This window comes from Typopeltis vanoorti, chromosome 21 (assembly GCF_054136105.1).
Source record: "Typopeltis vanoorti isolate ZY-2024b chromosome 21, IOZ_Tvanoo_1.0, whole genome shotgun sequence".
Classification (NCBI taxonomy): Eukaryota; Metazoa; Arthropoda; class Arachnida; order Uropygi; family Thelyphonidae; genus Typopeltis; species Typopeltis vanoorti.
The window spans coordinates 63,825,509-63,847,445 of record NC_143569.1 but is presented as its reverse complement, the minus strand read 5'-3'; the positions used below and the strand labels follow the sequence as shown (position 1 = coordinate 63,847,445).

The window sequence follows — 21,937 nt, the reverse complement described above, 5'->3', positions numbered from 1 at the left end:
TCTCCAAGAAGGGGATGTATGATGTTTTGTATTAAAGGCAAGGGGCCACTACCCAGACCGGTTTCGACCTTTATTGAGGTAGAATGGGAGTTCATGCCTTTCATCACTGGCCTCTTTTGATTTAAAAAAAGTTGTGCTGAGAGTCAGCTTGATAGTGAGAGAGGAGAGGAAAGATAGAGTGGATAGTAGTAGATAGTTAAAGGAGGCCTCAGTCGATCTACTTGGCCTGACTTAAATGCCAACACCAAGCAGATCTCCGACATTATCTCCCTCCATCCGTTTTCCTCCGCGTTCTCCGGCCAGCCACCTCTTCAGATGTCTGGCCGATGAAAGAAGTGAAAAAAACAAATGCAGGAAGACACACATAAATTGAAAATCAAAAGAACTAGGACACACATTAACAGAAAAGTACTGCAAGAACGGGGGAAGAGCCTGGCCCGAGTGATGCAGCCCGCAAGGAGCTGCACCGCCTCGCTGTAAGCCTTTGCCGCTCGGGTTCTCAGGTCTGCCCCCTCCTATGTGGATTAAGCGTGAACATACAGAAACAGAACCAAGAAACTTAGAAGGGGCTTTTTTTTTTTTTTTATGTCATATTTGCCCTGCTATCTCTTACCGCTTCCTCATAGTCTTTTACCACGTTTTCCATCACTGTGAGTATGTGTACTGACTCTTCATCATTAAGTTGCCATATTCTCTTCAAGCATTCATTCCATTCCGCTCGGTCGTAAGTGACTTTCCCAAACTTGAGCCATATTCTAAGACTCTCTAGCTCACCTTTACATTGCAAAGCCACGTCTCCCTTTTCCTGTACGGCTGTGTGGACTTTGTTTTTTATCTCGGGTTTATTCCTAAGATAGAATAGGATTCGTTTTGTTACATTCGAATATTCATATAGGGGTTCTTTTCTTTTTACCGGTTTTGTAATGGGGTGAGAAGAACCGGTGTTTGTATCTACTGGTAAAGTTCTTTTTTCAAATTCCTTCATTATCCATGGGTATCTCTTTTCCAAATCTACTCGTGTCAGCGACTTCAATGTGTCACATAAGTGTTGTTTTTCTTCCTCTGTTAAGTCCAGGTGACCGTCCAGTTGATGGGGCTCGACCTTGGTTATATCTTTTACATAGAGTTCTCCCCATATGAGTCTATTGCTCCTCTTAAAGAACAAGAAAGTTGGCTCTCCTTTTGTGGTCATTATCTGAAATAGTTTTTCTGCCATTTTAGGAGATCCCTTAAAGTTCTTCAAAATGACAGAGCCGTTTGGAGTATTGCTTTTAACAAAGCTTGTTCCTTCCTTAGTTTCTGGATTGTTTCCTTGCTCTTTGTTTTCTTCTGATAAGGTTTCTTCCTCATTTTCTGTGTTGTTTCGCGATATTATCTCATTTCCTTCCTCATCCTCATCTGAACTTGAGGCTTCTATTTGATTTTCAGTGTCCTGTTTATTTCATTTCATTTCTCCTTCTTCTTCCGGCGTGATGGGTCGTTTTGTTGTACTGGTGTTGATTTCCATTTCCTCTGTTTCTGTGCTGTTATTGTTGCCTTCCGATTCATTGGTATAAGATTTCCTAGTGTTCTGTTTCTTTTTCTTCCTAATTCTCCCTTCTGCGTTCCTCCCAGTTATTGCCTGATTTCCTAATGTAGTCGTTGCGGTAGCTGGCGGTTGGAGGGCTGGAAACTCTTCTGGTTCAGTTGTTTGTGATTCGTTTACTGTTTGGCCGGTAGCTCGAGAGTCCTGTGTTGTGAGCTTAGGAATGGCTACTGCTGCAGGTGTTATGGCGCCTCCTGCTCTTTCTGCAAGGGTCCTATTAGGACAAATGTCTATTTTATGGGATGTGTTCCCACATTTACGGCACGGTGACTCACATTGATTCAATGTGTGTTCTGTCGATAAGCAGTTGCGGCATGTGTTGTTTTTCGGGCAGTGAGCGCTAAGGTGACCCAAAGCGGTGCACCGAAAACATTGTTTTCTTATGCCTGGATAATTGACTATTACTCTTGCTAAGCCTAAAAAAATCAAGTTGGGGACCTCGGTTTTCATCTCGATTGAAATGCTCACTTCCACTCTGGAATATCCGCGTCTTGTCCGATTGTTACGTTTCGGACAATCCCCCACTTGGAGAAAATGGTTTTAATGATTTCCTCCCCTTTCTCTAGATATTCGAGTGGAAACGTGGGAACTTGGAAACAATTTTTACGGATTTTAAAATACTTCTTAAAAGATTTCCCCGAGGAGCAGGTGAGACTACGAAAAGCAATAGAAACATTCGGAGACATTCAACTGATACTCACAGGACAAAACGGGCCAAGAGTCGTCAGTGCAGAATGGAACGACGTGTTCATCGATAATATAGATGAAATCACTCCTGAAAAGATCATTGGTCTTATCGATGCAGAGGATGACGTGGGACTAGCACTGCACAGAGGCCTCTACATGCTAAACCACGTCCGTGGAGACAAATTAGCAGATCTCATCATTAAAACCCACAACAATAGACAGCAGGAGGATTTAAACCTCGCCTAACAAGTCAGTTGACTCCTAGTATCGATCTGCCAGAGGGGGGAAAAAAAAATTCTGGTTTGTTTTTTCTTCTTTTTATCCTCTTTCAGATTAGAATTTTTGTTGTAAAAAAGGTCTATGTCTATTCCACACAGGAGGGGGTATCCTGAGAACCTGGGCTGCGAAGGCTTACACCGAGGCGGTGCAGCTCCTTGTGGGCTGCATCACCCAGGCCAGGCTCTGCCCCCATTCTTCTCAGTATTAAACTGTTCATTCAGGTTGAAATTTCAGAATTTACCTAGTTTCTTACAAATTGTTATATGTAATTTTTAATGTTATTTACTAGTTCCTCTTTTTCATGTGGTGCTTCTTTCATTTGTTTTTCCCCACTTTCCTCGGGCAGACACCTGAAGAGGTGACTGACCGGGGAAAGCTGAAAAGAACGGATGGAGGGAGATAATGTCGGAGATCTGCTTGGTGCTGACATTTAAGTCAGGCCAAGTAGATCGACTGAGGCCTCTTTTAACTATCTACTACTATCCACTCTATCTTTTCTCCTCCTCTCTCACTATCAAGCTGACTCTCAGGATAACTTTTTTTTTTTAAATCTAAAGAGGCCAGTGATGAAAGGCATGAATTCCCATTCGACCTCAATAAAGGTCGAAACCGGTCTGGGTAGTGGCCCCTTGCCTTTAATACAAAACATCATACATACCCTTCTTGGAGATGTGTTTTGACATGAAGGGTAAATATTAAGATTAGTGATCAGAGCTTGCTCCACCTCTACCACGAGTTGCCTTGGTCTTGCACTACCTGTGGGATCAGCTAGTCTTGCATAAATTGCAGGTGCAAACTTGACATTTTGTCTGTTTGCTTACATGGAAAAAATGGAGTAAAACCAGGTTTAAAATTGCTTGGTATCTTTAACATAACTATACCCAAGTTAAAAATACTTTCTAATTCTTTCACTTTATTATTGTAGTGATCTATGTTCATGATGACCATAGTATTGTCCTTTTCTGCTTTCATTACATTTTGATTTAGTCTTAAATTTTTCAGAACTACTTTTCTCCTTTTGGAGATTTTTTTTCTAGGAGGACTTGCATTTTTAAGTACGGCAGCAGTCGTACTTAAATATGCAAGTACTTCTATGAGCTCTGAAGACGACACACAGTCGAAACGGCTCATAGTTGAGTGTTGTGATAAGAGTTTATAGCATCCTGATAAGAACAATCAGGATGCTATAAACACAGAAAGACTCTATCTCATCTGACCCTCTCTGCAATAAAAAAAATAAGTTCATCATCATCAAATTCCTGAAATGTACCCTTAAGGGATGTACAGGATATGATAGTACTACATGAAAAATTTACATCATTACTAACTTCCTCTCTACAATTTTCCTCCAAATCAGTCTGTTACTTTTCAAGAACTCCAACATTATCAGATCTTATGTTTCTATCGTCTAAGGCACTTTGTACCGTATCAATCCCAGTATATCTTGGTCTTCCTCTGGGTCGTTTTCCTGCCAACCTGGCAAAGAACACTTGTTTTGCTAATCTTTCCTCGCCCATTCTGTTTAAGTAACCATACCACCTGAGATTAGCTCTGCTAATGCATTCCTGGCTGCTGATAATATCAAGTTCTTTCCTAATATCTTCGTTTTTAATATGATATTGCCATTGATGCCATCTGTTCACGCCTATAATCTTTCTCAGGACTCTCATATCTGCAGTCTCTAGTCTTTGGCCAAGTGTTTTACTTCTGACCCAGCTCTCAGATCCATAAGTTAAAACTGGTTTGAACACTGTCTTGTATACAGCTAATTTAGTGTTCCGACTAATTTCTCTCTTATTCCATTTGAATTTATTCAATTGACTTCCTACCATACCAGCTTTGTTGATTCTGTTGTCTATTTCCATATTTAATTTACCATCTTCACTAAAAATTGTACCTAAGTAGTTGAAATATTTTACTTGTTCCACAGGTTCTCCATTCAAAACACAGTTGACATTTTCAACGATTCTACCTATTTTCATTGTCTTTTTATTGCTGACCTTCATACCATATCTATTGCAACAGTTATTCAATTTAGTCTGAGAAGCTTGCCAACTTGTAGCAGATTTATTTAATTTAGATGTATAACATCGTCCACATAAAGCAAAGAGCTGACAATAATATCTCCAATTTTGATATCATGTTTAATACCACTTTCCTTCGTAATGTGATCCATATAGATGATGAATAAAAGAGGGGATAATGTACATCCTTGTCTCACATCAGGTTTAATATTAAACTGTTGGATTCTGATTATGTAGAGATTAGAGTAATTATTTAATGTAAACAACTTATTTTACAATTTAATATTCATATAACTACTTTAATTTTGTCTAATATTTAATTATTTAATCAAGATATATGTATTAATAATGAAAATACTGTATTAAATGTTATTAAGCTATTTTATTTATTAGTATGTTAATATTATAAGAACTTGTATTTGATATTTTAACTGTGCATTAATTGAAATATAAATATTCTTTATTTATTCCTGTTTGTGAAAGTTTAACATTATGCAATAGCTCAATTTTATTATATTTTGTTTTGTTGTCATGGAAACATATGTAAGTGAACGAGCATGTTTTTGGAACAACATGGGGAGAAAGCTGAAAGTTTACTAAAAAGGAATTAGTTAAAGAGATCACGAGAAGAATTTAGGTGGGAAAAACTGATATAAAAAGCGAGGCACGCTGGAAAAGAGAGGAGCATTAGAGATTTATTAGAGAGAGATTGGCATTAGGTTGGAAGCAGAGCAATTGGGCATTCGGCAATCACAGTGCGATAATAGCGAGTCGGCAAGTCACTCAAACAACTAAATAAAGTCTACAAGTTGAGAAGCAGTTAGCTAATAAGTTTCTGAATAACAAATAAAGCAACGGAAGATAGCTGAGTGACTACTGAATGTCTAGCGATATTTTAGTTGAGATTTATTTTCAGGGCCGACCTTTCAAGGACACACTGAAACGTGAAGCATAGTATGAAGTAACTAGAGAATAAATAGAGGCAACAGGGTTGTGTTTAATGATAGCGGTGTTTAGAATTATAGTGCCTAAAGAATTATTTGAATGCCGGAGGAATGAACATCTGTACATATAAAACCCCGAGTTAAAGAATTATTGTGTATTGCCCTAATTCAAGAGTAATCAGTAGTGCTTCATACAAGAACATCTGATTATATGTATTGTGCCCGTAAATTAATTCAGTTAATGCTAGAAGATTTATTTTAATGAGTGCTGTTTATTGTTAAAAGTGTTTACAGTTATAAAAAGTGTTTGTGCGTATGTTGATGAAGGAAGAAGATTAACGGTAAGATTATTCCAACTTTAATATTTCTGTTCAGAGAAGTGTGTGAGTTTCATCTTAGAATTCCCTGATGTTAACAGTAACTATCGTGGAGAATTAAAAGAAGCGTAAAATTAAAAATGTCTGTTTATGAAGAGGTATTACTGCAATTTTTATTGTATTTGGAACTTAAGGAACTATGAAAAGACTGTGATATAGAGATAACAGATTTATCTTGTCAGAGTGTGATTGTACTTATCGGAGAAGCTGAAGTGATTGTGATATCTTAATTACTGAATTGAAGTTAAGTGTAAAATTTATGATTTTAAAATTAAATGTTTGTTTTTGTTAATGAAATGTATTTTGCCTCAATCTCTTTTACTGCACCATTCATAAAATATTCGAACCAAAGCGGGAAAATTAAGTAAGTTAAATATACTCTGCCAGTATATATAATAACATCATATAAAAGAGGATAGAATCATATAAAATAAGAAAAGCAAAAAAGGATTACGAAAGAACATTGGCCATGCAGGCTAAAGAGAATCCTAAACAGTTTTTTAGATATGTAGCAAGTAAAAGGAAAAATGTACATGGCAGATTGATTTTAAAGAATGCCGATGGTAGGGAGGTAACTGAATCAGTTGAGATAGTTGAGTTACTGAGTGAGCACTTTGCAAAAGTATATCATCCAGGTGGTGACATTGCAGAAACGAATAAACCAGTAGATTATACGGGAATTGTGGTTAATGAAGTGGAGGTGAGTAGTCTATTGCATAACCTCAATATCAATACATCTGTGGGATGGGATGGTATACCAGCTCGTGTTGTACGAGAAGCAGCTAAAGAATTGTCAGTACCCTTGACCATTTTGTTTAATTTGAGTCTCGGGTCTGGGTTAGTCCCGAGCGGGTGGAAAGAGGGGAAAATAGTTCCACTGCATAAAGGTGGTTCCAAGACTGCTGTTGTAAATTACCGACCGATTACCATATCAGGAATCATTGTCAAGGTCTTAGAGAAAATAGTCAAGAGGAAAATACAAGATTGGATAGAAGAAAATGGGATACTGTATCGGGGACAGCATGGTTTTGTGAAGGGTAGGTCATGCCTCAGTAACTTGCTCACGTATTATAACACAGTGACGGCTGAACTGGATAAGGGTAATGGGTTTACAGTGATTCTACTGGACCTTGCCAAGGCCTTTGACAGGATTCCACATGGAATTCTAATCAGTAAATTACAGCATATGGGAATGGACATAGGGTTGGTGAGATGGATAGGAGGGTGGTTGACGGAGAGATATCAGAGAGTGGTTTACTCGGGAGTAGAGTCCACAAGACGGCCTGTGACTAGTGGTGTGCCACAAGGATCTGTTCTTGGACCACTGCTGTTTAATTTGTTCATAAATGATATAGGAAATGATCTGAGAGGAACAGTTCATTTGTTTGCGGATGATGCAAAGTTGGGTAGGGCAATAGTGAATGCAGATGACGTCAAAATTTTGCAGGATGATTTGGATAGATTGGAGGTCTGGGCTAAGGAGAATGGATGTCAGTTTAATGTAGCAAAATGTAAGGTTACGCATTTTGGGGTGAAAAGATTGGCGGCAGTTTGCTGCATTGGTGGAACCCTGCTCCAGGAAATTGATGAGGCACGAGATTTAGGAGTGTTGGTAGATAAGGAATTGAAATTTCGGGGACACATTGCAAAAGTGACCAAAACAGCTCATCAAATCACTTGGTTGCTGAAGAATACGTTGATAAGCAGAGACAAGCAGGTTATTGTTCCTCTCTATCGAGCCTTGATAAGACCCCATCTAGAATACTGTGCTCAGATTTGGTCACCTAGGTTTCTTCTTCATGGGGAGGAGGTGGAGAGGATCCAGAGGCGAGTGACCAAGATGATAGCAGGTCTGTGGAATGAACCTTATGAGATCAGGTTGAGGATTTGTGGGTTGCAAAAATTGGTTGATAGGCGGAGGAGGGGAGATATGATTGAGACATTCAAATTACTGAAGGGTTTCTATAAAATTAATTCAGAAGATATTTTTGAGAACAGGGCTGGTTGTGGGAGGACTAGGGGACATCCATGGAAACTGGGCAAAAGTGTGGTTAGTAAAGGTGTTAGAGCTGGGTTCTTTACTTTTAGAGTAGTGAATGAGTGGAATGCACTCCCTGAGTCTGTGATGGATGCTGTGACAGTGAATGAGTTTAAGGCGAGGTATGATAGATACTGTATGAATGTCAAATAGTTGTGATGAATATGATTTGGGGCCTCACTCGATGAGTCTAATGACTCCCTGGAGTTGCCCGTAATAATAGTAATAGTAATAATAGTTGTGAGTTGATTTTTCTTCAATTCTTGAACTAATTCAGATATAGAGTGGCGCAGTCTATAAATATACATTTTCTCTATATTGAATTAGATATCAACTAGCAACTTATAATTTTGTTTAAGAACATCATAGTGACTAACATGTCGGATCCAAAGTAAAGATTTAGAAGAAGTAGGATCCAACAAAACCATCTTCCTGTGTTTCCTTCAATTCTAACTGCTGACTTACAACTCAAATAAAGACTAAGTATTCCTTATTATAATGCCCCATTGACACCACATAACTGTAGCGTTTGGAATAGATTCTCTCTTGGCACCTTGTCATATGCCTTTTCCAGATCGACAAAACTTAAATACAGATCTTTGTTATATTCCCATGCTTTCTCGACTATTTGTCGTAAAGTGAAGATCTGATCCTGACAGCCTCTATTTGGCCTGAATCCAGCTTGTTCTTCACCAAGCTTTTCTTCCACAATTGTTCTCAACCGTTTCTCAAGTATACTGGCATAAATCTTGCCCGGAACACTTAGTAGGGAAATTCCTCTCTAATTCTTACATTCTGTTTTATTTCCCTTTTTATATATGGATACTATTAGAGCTCTACTCCAATCATCAGGAATTCGTCCCTCTGTCCAGGCCTTCTGAACTATGCAGCGCAGCCACTGAAAGATTTTTATACCATCATACTTCAGCATTTCTGGTCGAATATCATCTACTCCTGCTGCCTTATCACATTTCAAGCCTTTGTTGGCTTTTTATACTTCAAGTATGGATATGTATTCCTGACTGTATGCCTGTTGAGTGATTTTTACCACTATGCTATCACTGCTTGTTTCATTTAGTAATTTTTTGAAGTAATTACTCCATACTTCAAGGATATCTTTTTCTCCCGTTTTCATGTCACCTTTATCATCTCTAACTCATTTTACTGCATTCTTTCCTCCATTTATAAGCTTCTTCAACAACCTCCAGAATATTTTGCCACCTTCTTGATATTTATTTCTATGTTCTTGCCAAAGTCCTCCCGTGACTTTTGTTTAGCTACTTTTACACACTGTTTAGCTTTCTTACATTTGTCTCTGTATTCTCTAAGAGCACAAGCTGATTTATTTGCCAGGAACTTTTGATATGCTTTCTTCTTTTCCTTCACTGCCTCTTTAACTTCCTGTATCCACCAGGGAGTTCTGATTTTTTTATCCTTGCAGACAACCTCACCACATGCCTCTCTGGCAGAATCAATCAATGTTTTCTTCAGAGTTTGCCACTGAATCTCCAAGGTTTGTTTCTTGTTCTCCAACTGTTTCATTTTTTCTTCAATAATCTTTGTGTATTTTAGTCTGCAGTTCACCAGTTCACATCTGAGAGCTGCTCAACATTTATTCGCTTTAAGACTTTCTTATGTGTCATTCTTTTCAATATGAAATTCAATTTTATCCTGCTCAAGACTAAATAGCTATCACTTCCAATTTCAAATCCTCTGTACACTCTGGTGTTCTGCACCAGGGAGAAAATATCACTATCGACAATAGCATAGTCAATGAGACTTTTCTTATTCCTTGCCTCTTCTCTCCATGTGAATTTGTGCATATTTTTATGTTGGAACATGGTGTTAGTAATAACCAGTCCATGTCCTGAGCAGAAATCCAACAGGTATTTGCCATTATTATTAGCTTTGCTCTTTTCTCCAAATTTTCCCAAAATATTTTTGTATGTCTGACAATCACTTCCTACTTTGCTATTTAGATCCCCAACAAGGACCAACTTTTCCTTTTTCGTTGTGTCAGTAGCTTTCTCTAGATCCTCAAAAAATTCCTCCACTTCTACCTTAGCAGAACCTTCTGTGGGACCATAGGCACAAATAAGTCTCTTTGTACAGTTCCCCATTATGATATTTGCCCACATCACTCTACTTGAGACTGACTGCCATTCAAGAAGATTAGCCTCGTATTTTGTGTTGAATACTATGGCTACCCCTTCTTTTCCTTGATTGTCATTGCCTGAATATAACATTTTGTATGTATTGCTCAGAAAGATCTCACCAGTTTTTGTCTTTTTTTGTTTCATTCATCCCTACTACTTGTCTAATTCCTCATCTAGCTCCATTTTTTTGCCATTCAGGCTTCTTTTGTTGATATTACCGATTTTTAACTCTCATGATGTTGAGTTCGGGTGTGCTTTCAGATTTGTTCCAGTAGCTGACTTTTCGCTGTTCGCCCTGGTTCCCTGGCAGAAACAACGGGGGCCTTGTTTAACTGGGCGACGCCCCAACCGGCATGAAATTTTGTTGTGTTGTACCATCATTTTGTATACTGCTTTAAGCCAATAAGAATACAATTTGTTCGGCTAAATCCCAAATTGCCAGCCCATCCTCGTTTGTTTTGTATCGAGGTAGGTACCCAACAGGATGCACCACAAGAAGGTGAGGATTGGACATTATGGCTGTTCTTCGCATTCCTTTAAAGACTATGTGGAGGCCTCCTCTCAGTTATACAGCTTTGACCCAAGTTTAGAGGCCAGGAAAGTAATTGATGAGATATAGTGGTGCAAAAAAGATTAGAGGTAAATGTCTGAGAAAATGATCAAGAAAAGAAACTAATTAATTTCCTTAAGCACCCAAAAATAAGTTACTCCACATTAATCTCGAACCACTCAAATTCTTCATTATTTTTGAACAAACCAAACTCCTCTTAATACATAATCTTAAACCATATGGTGACTCATAGTTAGTTTTGCACTGTTTATCATCTGATGACAATACCCATGAAACAGCCAGCACAACCACCATGTTGTTGGTCCTATATATACTGTACTAATTTGTTCCTCTAATATTCCTAAAAATAAAATTCAAGATTAGTTTCTTTTCTCAGACATTTACCTCTTATCTTTTCTGCACTACTACTACTATATCTCATCAATTACTTTTCTGACCTCTAAACTTGGCATTCTTTTCCAGTCAAGATGTTACTTTTCACCCATCCAATCACTAACTCTGTACAAATCTCAAATCCTTCCAACTTGGAATATGATTTTCATATTTGGAACAACACACCTATGATCTCAATAAAAATTCTTCAAGCTGTACAGAGGAGAACACTTGGCTGATCATTGATTCCTCTTCCACTCACTCAGCTGTCTCAGAGACAGTCAATTTTAGCCTTAAATCTCTTTAGTAGGAGGTTGCGTTTAGGAAAACTCCACGTAGCCTTTTAAGGAATGCAGAGAACCAATTGTGGCTTCTCACCTAACATCCAATCCTCATGAATGATTAGAATTGGTATGTTGAGGCTTAAGTGCTGTGAAGAATTCATGTGGGACGTTTAATGGAATATTATCAGAACCAAGAAAGAATTAAAACTTATTTTAATACTTCCAATATTTCGTCTCATTCACAGAGACATCTTCAGGGAGTAAAATAACTTTTTGTAACAACACACACACACACAAATACAATATAGTGATAAGTAAAACACAAGTGAAACTAAAGTTCCTATCTAAGTGGTGCACCCTCTATGAGCATTTGCAGGTGGTCTTGGATGTAAAGCGGGATCTCTGATAATTAATGTTTCCCAAATTTTGGGAAGTTTTATGCAACCATATTTGATTAAATTAGGTTGATTCCTGAGTGCAGATGCAGATTCAAAAAAAAACAGTCTTTCTGTTTTTAATTTATTATGGTGGAGCATGGTGGTTTTTCCCCAGGAGATCCTGTGGGTTATATCCAAAACATGGTGTGTAAGGCCAGATTGACCATAATCGTGATTACAGATGTATGACTTGTGTTCTTCTAACCAGATGGTTGCTGATCTGCTTGTCTGTCCAAAGTAAGCCAGCTTACAGGAACAAGGTACTCTAAATACTCCAGGCACTGAGAGATGAGGGAGCTGATCTTTTGGTGGAATGGGTAAGGGTAGTAAGTTTACAGTGGGGGCTTAAATGCTGTATGGAGGTTGTACTTTTTTTAACAGCCTGGCTATTTTTTCTGATGTGTCACGAATGTAAAGAATGGTGATGGCATTTATGAAGTCCTTTTAAAGAGATGGTCTGGGAATGGGGAAGGAATTGATTATTTTTTTTTTAATTCTGTAATCGCTGTAGCCATTGGAAAGAAGGTGTTGTGTGTGTGTTTGAGTTTGGTTGAAAGGGCCCCTTGCCAATTTTTACATGGAAAATTTTGAAAAACGAGCCATAGACTGATCCCCCTCTAAAACCTTCTATCTGGCTAAGATATGTAGATGATGTGTCCTCTATTTGGCCTCATGGCCCAGACACATTAGACTCCTTCCTCAGTCACCTCAATAGCCTACATCTATCCAAGAATCCAGTTTATGATGGAAAAGGAAAATAACAATACCCTTCCTAGACACCTTAGTAACACACCTTCCTAATGGTAACCTTTCTTTCTCTGTATATAGAAAACCTACTCATACAGGCAGATACATTCACAAACTCTCCCTCTCCCCACTCAACAATATGGCATTATTAAAGCTCTAACCAATAGAGCCCCACAATCTTTGTTCCAGTGAAACTGCCCTTTCAACTGAACTCAAACACATATACAACACCTTCCTTTCCAATGGCTACAGCAATTACAGAATTAAAAAAATAATCAATTCCCCGACCATCTCTTCAGAAGGACTTCATAAATGCCATCACCATTCCTTACATCCATGGCGCATCAGAAAAAATAGCCAGGTTGTTAAAAAAAGTACAACCTCCATATAGCATTTAAGCCCCACTGTAAACTTACTACCCTTATCTGTTCCACCAAAGATCAGCTCCCTCCTCTCTCAGTGCCTGGAGTATATAGAGTACCTTGTTCCTGTAAGCTGGCTTACTTCAGACAGACAGGCAGATCAGCAACTATCCGGTTAGAAGAACACAAGTCATACATCTGCAATCACGATTATGGTCAATCTGGCCTTACAGACCATGTTTTGGATATAACCCTCAGAATCTCCTGGAAAAAAAACATCATGCTCCACCATAGTAAATTCAAAAAAGAAAGACTGTTTTTTGAATCTTCATCTGTACTCAGGAATCAATCTAATTTAAACAAATATGGTTGTGTAAAACTTCCCAAAATTTGGGAAACGTTAATTATCAGAGATCCCTCTTTGCATCCTAGGCCACCTGCAAATGCCCATAGAGGGTGCACCAATTAGGTAGGACTTTAGTTTCACTCACATGTTTTATTTATCACTGTATTGTATTGGTGTGTGTTGTTACAAAAAGTTATTTTAATCCCTGAAGATGTCTCTGTGAATGAGACGAAATATTGGAAGTATTAAAATTAGTTTCAATTCTTTCTTGGTTCTGATAATATTCCATTAAACCTCCAACATGGATCCAATCCTCAGTTTCTCATAGTGCACCCTATTAGTAAGTTTCTACATGGGGTCAGCTGGCAATTTGAGGTTTAGCCAAGCAAATTGTATTCTTTATTTATTGTCTTAAAACCAAAAGACAATGCTACAACGAGATTAATAGTCATGCCAACTGGAGTGTTGCCCAGTTAAACAAGGCTCTTGCTGTTTTCATCAGGGAACTGGGGTAAACAGCAAAAAAAAGTCAACTACTGGAACAAACTCAGCATCAGCAAGATTCAAGATAGCCACATAAACATAAGTATCAATGGAAAAGAAGTGGAACTGACAGAAGAATGTCTACATAAGTGATTAGTGTTACTGAAAAAAAAAAGAAAAAAAAATGGTGAGATTCTTTTAAATAATGACTACAAGATGTTATATTCAGGCAGTGATGATTCGAAAAAGGGAAGGATAGCGATAGTCTTCACAGAGTTAATCTTGATCGATCTTCATTATCCTCATTGGAGGTCTAAACAATAGAGTTGGGAAATTAATATAGAAATCGGTTGGAAAAATTTGGAGAAAAGGACAAAACTAATAACAATAATGGTAAGTACCAGCTGGATTTCTGTTAAGGATCCAGACTAGTCATCACTAACACCATGTTCCAACATAAAGAAGTGCATAAATTTATATAGAGATCCCATATACAAGTAATAAGAAAACTTTCATGGACTGTGTTAGTGGATTGTAGTATATTCACGAGCCTCCATAGCTCAGACAAAGCCTTTTGGTCAGAAAGACCTGGGTTCAATTCCCATCCATGACATGATGAACCTTTTTCTGGTGATTAAAGGTGAGTTAGTCGGTCTCATATGGAAGTAGAGGGTTTTTTCAACCGGAAACTCTGGTTTTTCGTCCCTTAGAACAGGCAAACCGGCCCCGTGAACACACACACACACAGATTTACAGTCATGAATACTTAAGACAATATGTGGAAGAGATAGGGTCCTCACCACATGTTGTTATGCCCGTAGTCATCCATAAGTCACATTATGGTAGTCAACCACCTAGAAAGGAGATGGCACATGAATAGGAGTATATTCACACTTGTTCACGATAGAGAGGATTTGAAATAGAAGGTGGCCTCCATTTAGTTTTCAGCAGAATAAAATTGAATATCATATTGAAATGAAAAATATCTAAGAAAGGTTTAAAAAGAATCTAGGTTTGAGCAGTGTTGAGGTAAATTGTAGACTTAATTGTACAAATGTTATTGGGAGAAAAATTAACGAGCTTGAAAACAATAATCAAACCTTGGAATGCAGTGGCAGACTGAAGAAAATATTGGTTGATTCCACCAGAGGCATGTGGTAATTGTCTTTAAGGATAAATATGTCCAGTTAGGGTAGAAATACAAGAAAACAACGAGGGTAATAATGTTCCATGTAGCGATGAGTTTGAGTCTATTTGGTATGAAGTGGAGGTTAACAGAATGAATAAATGGTGGGGTTGTTGCTACAGACCTGGCAGCTCAGTTGTAGGGGACGAAGAAATGCATCGCCAATTTAACCTTATGGGTACCAAGCGAATGATTATTATGGGTGACTTTAATTTTCCAAACATTTATTGAGTAGAAGAGAAATCTCATGATCAGAAAGAACAGGAATTTATTGAATTGTTGCAGGATAACTTTCTCAAGCAGCATGTGAAAGAAGGAACTCGAGGTCAAAGAGTGTTGGATTTGTTCATAGCATCAGAAGGGATCTCTATTAAGAATATGGCTATTTTACCACCAATTGGTGACAGCGATCATGCTGTTCTTTCTTGGGAAGTATCTACTTGTATTGAAGCTCCGATTAAATCAGGCTACATGCTAAATTACAAAGCTGGAAATTATGATCACCTTAGAAGAATACTATCTTTGGTCCCATGGTATCAGTTACTGAATGGGAAAAATGTCAGCAATGCATGGGAATCTTTGAAAAAGTGCTTGAATGAGGCGGTATCTGAATGTATCCCTAGTGTTCGAAGAATAAATAGGTTGGGAGTGAAATGGATGTGCAGCCTTATTAAGCTAGAGATCCACAAGAAGAAGGTGATGTGGAAAGAATATCGTGAGAATAAAAGTAAGAGGTGTTATGAAATATATAAAGCTCAGGCCAGAAAAGTAACGAGTATTGTGAGAAAAGCTAAAACATTGTTCATGCAAGCTAAAGGCAATCCAAAAGAATTTTATCATTATGTCTCAAGCAAAAGAAAGAATGAATGTGAAAGAATAACTTTATTGAATGCAGATGGTACACGAGTGTCGGAAGCTAAGGAGATTTAGTTAATGAGTGCTCACTTTGCTAAGATATATCAACCAGGTGCATGGTGCTACTGCTACATTAGATGAAGAGTTAGAGGTTCGTGAAAATGAGGTTGAAGAGTTCTTGCATAACCTGGATAAGAATTTGTCGATAGGAACAGATGGAATATCTGCCTGTTTGTTAAAGGAACGTTCAGCTGAATTGGCTAGGCCTTTCACACATTTGTATAACTTGAGTCTCAGTTCAGGAATGATATATGGAAGGAATGTAATATAGTTCCATTGCACAAGGGTGGTGCAAAAACTAATGTGTTAACTACCGACCTATTATTATCTCTGGTGTGGTAGTGAAGATTTTAGAGAAGTTGGTAAGAACTCACATACAGAAATGGATAGATAAGCATTCTATACTATGCAGGGAACAGCATGGGTTTACTAAAGGAAGGTCATGTTTTAGCAATTTGCTCATATTTTATAACAATGTTACGGCTGAGTTGGATAAAGGGAATGGATACACTATGATAATGTTGGATTTTTCTAAGGCATTTGATAGGATACCACATGACAGGCTGTTGTGTAAAAGAATATGGGATTGGAACATAATCTATTGACTTGGATCAGGGGATGGTTGCCAGACAGAAATCAAAAAGTGGTATACAGTGGGTGTGAATCTGCCAGATTTAAGGTAACCAGTGGTGTATCTCAGGGTTCAGTCCTTGGGCCATTATTGTTCAGTCTATAATGACATCAAGCAGGGGTCTATCATCAGATTTGCAATTGTTTGCTGATGATGCGAAGATAGGCAGGGCAATCAGGATGCTACTGATATTCAGAAATTACAAAATGATTTAAATAGACTGGAAATCTGGGTAACGAAAATGGCTGTCAGTTTGATGTTAGTAAGTGTAAAGTTATGCACTTTGGCGTGATTAGAGTTCCAGCAGCATATTATATTAGCGGGGTTATGGTACAAGAAACTGAAGAGGCAAGGGATCTTGGTGTATTGATGGATAAGAATTTAAAGTTCAAAGGTCACATAGCAAAAGTTGCAAATACAACTCAGAGGATAATTGGTATGTTGAAGCAAACCTTGACATGTAAGGATAAAGAAGTAATTTTGCCTCTTTATAAGGCTTTGATAAGACCATACCTGGATTGCTGTGCACAGATTTGGTCTCCCAGGTTCCAAGGGGATAAAGAAGCTGTGGAAAGGGTGCAAAGAAGAGTTACAAAGATTATATCTGGATTATGGGATTTAGATTATGAGGACAGATTGCGAGTATGTGGATTACAGACTCGGTTAACAGGAGAAAGAAGGGTGATATGATAGAGGTCTATAAACTTTTGAATGGGTGTTATAGCATTTCAACTGATGAAATTTTTTGTTATATGGAAGGCTGGGAGAGAACACGGGTGCATCCACGGAAGTTAAGGCTGTTCTCAGTCAAGAAAGGGTTAAGAGCTAGGTTTTTCTCCCAGAGAGCAGTGAGTGAGTGGAATAATTTGCTGGGTTGGATAATTTACAGCCTCCCTCGATGAATCCTTGACTCCCTGGAGGTCTTAGATAATAAAATATTAAAAGTTCCTAACAATTAATTCAACAGATGCCCTAAGAGAATAGAGAAAAATGTAAGAAAGCAGAGTGTATAAAAGTGGCTAATCTGGTCTTGAAAAGTCTTTAGTAAGAATATAAAAGATAAATATCAGAAGAGTAACAAAATGTTCTGCAGGCTATGGAAAAAAGCTCTGGAGCTTTTTTCCATAAAGCTGACATGAAACTGAAGATAAAGATATCGTAGATGTTTTGAGTAATTATTTTGCATTAATTACTGTTAAATGACAATAATTAAATGAAACAAAGTGCCATAACAGTAATAGAATATAATCAAGAGCAGTATAGTGAGGAGCACCTATCAGTACTTGATGTAAAAAATGCCATTAAAACCTGAAATGTGAAAAGGTAACTGGATAAGATGACTAGAATTGAAATGCTTAGGTATGGAGATATAAAAGTTTTAAATGGGCTGCACTGTCTAATTCAGATGGCATTGTCCGAAGGCTTGAATTCCAGATGAATTGATTAAAGCTCACATAGTACCCATCTATATAAAGGGAAATAAAACAATATGAGAATTGCAAAGGAATTTCCCTACACATTGTTCAAGGTAAGATATATACAAGCACACATGAAAAGAGGCTAAGAAAAATTGTCAAAGAGAAACTTGGAGAACAAGCTGGGTTCAAGCCAAATAGAAGTTGTCAGGATAGATTTTCACATTAACACGGATAATTGAGAAATCATTGAAATATAACAGTATTTGTGTTTAAGTTTTGTAGATCAAAAACAAAGACATGTCACAAGGTTCCAAGAGAAAAGTTGTTCAAATCAATATGTTAGTTATATGGTGTTACATTTTACCTGAGCAATAGACACATTTAAGTAGGCAGTCAACAGTGTGAATTACAGGAGGTACAGAAACATGGTTTGATTTAAAATCAGATGTGTGACAAGAGTGTACGTTATCTCCACTGTTACTCATTATCTATATGGATCACATTATGAAGGAAAGGGATATTAAATCTGATTATTAAAATTGGTTTAGTTCTTTACTTCTAGTTCTGAATACATCCAGTACAAGTGCAAGATTCCCTGACTAAATTGAAACTTACTACAACAGTTAGGTATAAAAATCAGCAATAAAAAGACAAGACAATGAAAATACGCAGAAACATTGAAAATCTCAACTGTATCTTGAATGGTGAACCTATAGAACAAGCAAAACGTTTCAGCTATTTAGTATTTATTTATTTATTTGTTTAGCATATGGCAATCTAATCTACAGGCAGTTATAAAGGTACATGTACACAAGTCAATATAAGTATGTAAAAAGTAAGTGACAAACAGTTGGGGTAAAATGAAGACAATTACACTTTCAATGAACAAAACACTTATAAGTTAAGATCGAGTTCTCTCATCCAGTCTATAGCAGGTGTTGTTGTCTCCAGGAAATCGTTTCTTTGACCCGTATACGCACAAAGACTGCACTCAGTTGCTTGACTCGGGTGCCTACAGTCACACTCCGGTGAGGGAATTTTTCCCCACTTGTACAGAAAGCTTGCACATCATCCGTGGTGGTACGAATCCTTTTCAGTGTTATCCATGTCTTTTGACTCAATTCCATACCTGGGAAGTTGAGACAATGCCTATCAAGCCAAGTTTCGAGTTGGGCAGTAGTATTTGTGTTCCATGCCTGTTTCCATTGTTCTTTGATATTATAGTTAGTCGTTCTCAGATGTTTAGATTCACAGAGGAGGGGGGGGGGGGGTCTTGATTTCAGTCTATTGAGCTGTAGCTCTAGTATGTTGTTGTGTATAGACAATTCAGTATTTCTGAGTATTTTATCATATTCTCGTAGTAGAGCATCACATCTTCATAGGTTTGGTGGTATTATGTTACTCAGCATTGGGAGCCAATAGACAGGAGTTGTTTTTATGGTTCCAGAGATAAGTCACATTGTTGTGTTAAGCTGACAATCAATTAGTTTAGTGCAGCAGCTGTTGAGCCAAACTGGAGCACAGTACTCTGCCACTGAAAAAACCAATCCGAGTGCAGATGTTTGTAATGTGTTTACTGCTGTACCCGTAAAGTGCCGCATTTAGTAAAGATGGTAAATTAAATATGAAAATAGACAACAGAATTAGTAAAGCTGGTTTGGCAGGAATTGAGCTGAATAAATTTATATGGAATAAGAAAGAAATTAGTCAGAAGACTAAATTAGCTGTATACAAGGCAGTGTTCAAACCAATTTTAACTTATGAATCTGAGAGCTGGATTAGAAATGAAACACTTGATCAAAGACTGGAGACTACAGATATGAAAGTTCTGAGAAAAATTAGTGGAGTGAACAAATGGTATCAATGGCAGTATCATATTAAAAATGATTATAATAGACAGAACTTGCCATTGTTAACATTCAGGAATGTGTTAGCAGAGCTAATCTAAGGTGATATAGTCACATAAACAGAATGAAAGAACAAAGATTAGCAAAAGAAATGTTCTTTGCCAGGTTGGCAGGAAAAATACCCAGAGGAAGCCCAAGATGCAGGTGGATTGATACATTAAAATGTCCGTTAGGAGACAAAAATATAAAATCTGATAACGTTGGAGTCTTGATAGATAACAGATTAATTTGGAGGAAAATTGTTGATGGAAGTTATTAATGGTGTAACTGTTTCATGTAGTACTATCATAATTATCTTGTATACCCCCCTGAGGGTACATATCAAGAATTTTATGATGAATTAACAGTAATCAAGACAGTGTTGAAGCCAATTTTATCTTATGGATCTGAGAATTCAGAAGTAAAACTTATAGGGAAGTGAATAGATGATATCAATGGCAGAATCATATTAAAAATGAAGATATTAGGAACTTGTGCATTCTTAGCATTCATGAATGTGTGAGGAGCTATTTCAGGTTATATAGTCACTTAATGGGAGAGGAAAGATTTGCAAAACAGGTGTTTGATGCAAAGATGCAGAATAAGGATCCAGAGGAAGGCCAAGATTGATACAGTTAGAAATGCCTTAGAACAGTGGTGGTGAACCTTTTATGTGCGCATGCCAAAATTTTACAAATCGAGTTGCTGACGTGCCGGACAGTTTTTAATAGAGGAAAAATTTAATCTAACTTTATTTATTTATAATACAGGTAACCCTCGTATAATGCGGTTTCATATAATGCAGTCTACAAGTTGTAGTAACCCTTGATCAACGCGGTTTCGATATAACGCTGTCTACAAATTGTAGCAACCCTTTATCTTTTCATATATTGTTCACCGCGCGACTTAAAAATAAAATTTATCATCATCATCAAATTCCTGCCATGTACCCTCAAGGGGCGTATAGGATATGATAGTACTACATGAAAAAAATTACATCATTATTAATTTCCTATCTACAATTTTCCTCCAAATCAGTCTGTTACTTGTCAACACTCCAATATTATCAGCTCTTATATTTCTATCGTCTAAAGCACTTTGTACCGTCAATCCACCTATATCTTGGTCTTCTTCTCGGTCGTTTTCCTGCCAATCTGGCAGAGAACACTTGTTTTGCTAATCTTTCCTCGCCCATTCTGTTTAAGTGACCATACCATACCACCTGAAATTAGCTCTGCTAACGCATTCCTGGCTGCTGACAATGTCAAGTTCTTTCCTAATATCCTCGTTTTTAATATGATACTGCCATTGATGCCATCTGTTCACGCCTATAATCTTTATCAGGACTCATATCTGAAGTCTCTAGTCTTTGGTCAAGTGTTTTACTTCTGACCCAGCTCTCAGATCCATAAGTTAAAACTGGTTTGAACACTGTCTTGTATACAGCTAATTTAGTGTTCCGACTAATTTCTCTCTTATTCCATATGAATTTATTCAATTGACTTCCCACCATACCAGCTTTGCTGATTCTGTTGTCTATTTCTATATTTAATTTACCATCTTCAGTAAAAATCTTGCCTAAATAGCTGAAATGTTTTACTTGTTCCACAGGTACTCCATTCACAACACAGTTGACATTTTCAATGATTCTGCCTATTTTCATTGTCTTTGTCTTTTTATTGCTGACCTTCATACCATATCTATTACAAGAGCTATTCAATTTAGTCAGAGAATCTTGCAGACATGTAGCGGATTTATTTAGAAGTATAACATCATCCGCATAAAGCAAAGAGCTGACATTAACATCTCCAATTTCGATATCATGTTTAATACCACTTTCCTTCATAATGTGATCCATATAGATAATGAATAACAGAGGGGGTACATCCTTGTCTCACACCAGATTTAACATTAAACCATCTTCCTGTACTTCCTTCAATTCTAACTGCTGACTTACAACTCAAAGACTAAGTATTGCTTGATATAATGTCCCATTGACACCATATAACTGCAGCGTATTGAATAGCTTCTCTCTTGGCACCTTGTCATATGCCTCTTTCCAGATCGACAAAACTTAAATACAGATCTTTGTTATATTCCCATGCTTTCTCGACTATTTGTCGTAAAGTGAAGATCTGATCCTGACAGCCTCTATTTGGCCTGAATCCAGCTTGTTCTTCACCAAGCTTTTCTTCCACAATTGTTCTCA

General features: G+C 37.5%; 1 protein-coding gene across 1 annotated transcript in view; it reads left to right on the top strand.

The window, feature by feature from the left end:
* mEFG1 (mitochondrial translation elongation factor G 1) overlaps window positions 1–21,937 on the top strand; it is a 206,466-nt gene that overhangs the window by 97,163 nt on the left and 87,366 nt on the right. The window lies entirely within an intron of this gene.